Here is a 3,095-nt window from a genome sequence, read left to right on the forward strand (position 1 = left end):
TGTGTGTGTGTATATATATATATATTTTTTTTTTTCTCTTCCTTCTTTCTTTCTTTTCTCCTTTCCCCCATCCCAGTCATTTGTTCCTTTTGAGCGGTTTCTTTCCCTTTCACAATGCCTACTATTCCTTTTGGATCTTGTTTACTTTTTCAATCAGTTATTATTTTAATGACTACTCAGATCCTTTTTTTAACTGTATCCTTAAACTTACTGATTCTTTTTTCTGCTATCTCCATACTTACATCTCTATCACTTTTTTACTCTAGAATTTCTCAGTATTTTTATGGCTTCAGTTGCTCATAATCCCTCATCTGTTCACAGACCCCATGTTTTCCTTTATCCTTTGCCGTGTGTCTGTAATTGCTGGTTTGAAATCTTTGGTAAATCCAACAAACATCTGGTTCTGTGTACAGTAAGCTGCTATAGAATAACGTTTTTCCTGGATGTGGACTGCATTTTCCTGTGTCATTATATATCTGGTAATTTGGGGGTAGAAACTAAACATTGTGCATAATATTGACTATACGTCCTACCTATTCTTTTTGGTCAGGTTGAATAGTCCTTATCTAAAATATTTAGGACTAGCAGTACTTCAGATTTCCAACTTTTTCAGATTTAGGAATATTTCCATACACTATACCTGTGGAGTATCTCTAATCTGAAAATACAAAATCTAAAGTGTTCAAACCCAAACTTTTTTTTTTACTAATAGACAACATTAATTTTCTTTGCATTTATTTTATGCTTAATTTATTCCCATGCCGTAAGTTTTTGTTTCTTCAGCTTCTTCTGGGATATATTTTTCTTCTGTGCAACATCCTCCTCTGGTTTGGGAACAGTTTGTTCGTTTTCAGTAAGGATCATCTCAGTATGGCAGGGGGAGCTTAGGGATGGGTTAACCCGGCCATGAGCTCTATAAGTGCAGCGGCGCATCTTGGGTGCTTTGTTCACCTGGACATGTTCAATAACCAGAGAATCTACATCTAAACCCTTAAGTTCAGCATTACTCTCTGCATTTTTAAGCATGTGCAGCAAAACTTCAGCACTCTTTTTGGGCCACCGACCCTGCGTCCAGCCCCACTGTTTGGCCTGGGCACACCTACCAACTCCCCCATTGTAATGCCAGAATGTCACTCATTGATTCTGTAATGTGACATCCTTGAGATACTTGGTGGCCTTTTGGATATGCGTACCCTTGATTGCCTGGGCAGTTTCACGCATGTTCTTAATGTGAAAGCGAAGATTTGAGCCTCTTGATTTGCATGATTTTATGGGGTTTTCTGGGTCGAGAGAAGCGAACCATTTTCACAGGTCACCTCAGGCCACTCACAGGAAAAGCCCAAATGTTTTTAAGTACTATGTTGGTGCTCAAAAGTTTCAGATTTCACAGAATTATCAATTTCCAATTAGGGATGTCCAACGTGTTTGGCTGCCTTTATATATTCTGTCTACCTGAACTCAAAACTCTGTCCTCTGGCAGTGTGCAGCACCTGGTATCTCTGCCCAGTTTTTTGTCTGTTGTTATTTTCTTTTTCTTTTTATGGCTTAGAACAAATTCTGCCAATATGGCCCCATAAAAGAGAAAACCAAAAATAAAGATATTTGGGAGAAATATCATTAACATTCAATTTAGTCCATGATTTTTTCCTCTTAAGAATTTTACTGTGTATATAGTATTTTTTTAAGAGAAAATATTTATTTCAAAAATTTGACTGAGTTTGGTGGCAAATGCCTGTTAACCTAGATTCAGGAGGCTGAGACAATAGAACTGCCACTAGTTCAAGGCCAGCCTGGGATACATAGTGAGTTCAAGCCAGCCTGCACTATATAGTGAGATCCTGTCTCAAAAAACAACAGGGCCGGCCAGATAGCTCAGCAGACTAAAGCACCAGGGTTTGTTTCCTCTGTGCTGTGCTGCCCTGCCCCCGGGGCATGCTGAGAGTGTGACTGAGACTGAGCATGGTGGTACACGCCTGTAATCCCAGCGCTTGGGAGGCTGAAAATAGGAGAGTCACTGTGAGTCCAATCTGTGTAGTGAGACCCTGTAGACCCTATGCTAAATACAAACAAAAAAAAATTAAAAATTTATTCTCATACTTCTAGGAATATAAAAAATACATATTTCAGGTCCAACAGGTAGTGTGCTCATGTTATAATAAGCTCTGAGAAGAGCACAATATTGATAGACCATTTCCAAAAGAAACTACATCCTTAAATAAGTTTAGAACTATTTTCACTGAATTGCATTTTGTCATTAATCTCTCAAGTGCTATAAAAGATTTTGTCTTTTTCAGACAGGGTTCCACTGTGCAGTTCAGGCTGGTCTTGAGCTCGCTTTGTAGCCCAGGTTGGTCTCAAATTTGCTATTATCCTCCTGCCTCAGCCTTCTGAGTGCTGGGATTACAGGTGTGGCCTCTTTGAGTGGTACTGGGGATTGAACTCAGGGCCTTGCACATGCTAGGCAAACACTCTATCATTGAACTAATTCCTGTCCCCCACGGTAAAAGTTTAAAAAGCAACTGTGTAGGAACAGCTTGTAGCTGTGCTTTAACATTCCATTTATAGTTTTTGGCTTGTTTTTGTTTGGATTTAGAATTCAGATCTAGGGGCCGGGGAGATGGCTCAGTAGAATAAGCACTTGCCTGGCAAGCGCAAGGGCCTGAGTTCAATCCTCGGTTCCACAAAAAAAAAAAAAAAAAAAAAAAGAATTCAGATCTAGAAAGCCTTTTTATTCTCTAACTTTTAAATAAATCTTTTTTTTTTGGGGGGGGGGTTGGGTGTACTAGAGATTGAATTCAAGACCTTCTGCTTGTCAGGCAGGTCAGTGTACCACTGAGCTATCTTCCAGCCTATTATTTTCTAGCTTTTGAGAGATTGACATTTCTTTCCTTTCGAATGATGAGAATGATGAAAATCAATATTTTCAAAAACTGTTTCTGAGCTCCCAAGGTTCCTGTGAGCGACTTCAGGGCTTGTCACAAGAAGCAGGGCGGGGCAAGCCTCTCTCCTTGGTTAACAGTCATTATAGTATTGCCTTTTATAGTTTTGAATAAAAACAGCACTATTGGGGCCCGGGAGATGGCTCAGTAGGGGGC

General features: G+C 39.6%; 1 protein-coding gene and 1 pseudogene across 2 annotated transcripts in view; one reads left to right on the top strand and one right to left on the bottom strand.

Moving 5' to 3' along the window:
- LOC101559708 (calcineurin subunit B type 1) overlaps nt 1–3,095 on the top strand; it is a 156,814-nt gene that overhangs the window by 27,070 nt on the left and 126,649 nt on the right. The gene's annotated exons all lie outside the window — the stretch shown is intronic.
- Nucleotides 751–1,287, bottom strand: LOC105742854 (annotated as a pseudogene).

This window comes from Octodon degus, unplaced genomic scaffold, assembly GCF_000260255.1.
Source record: "Octodon degus isolate 3935 unplaced genomic scaffold, OctDeg1.0 scaffold00078, whole genome shotgun sequence".
In the NCBI taxonomy this organism is placed as follows: Eukaryota; Metazoa; Chordata; class Mammalia; order Rodentia; family Octodontidae; genus Octodon; species Octodon degus.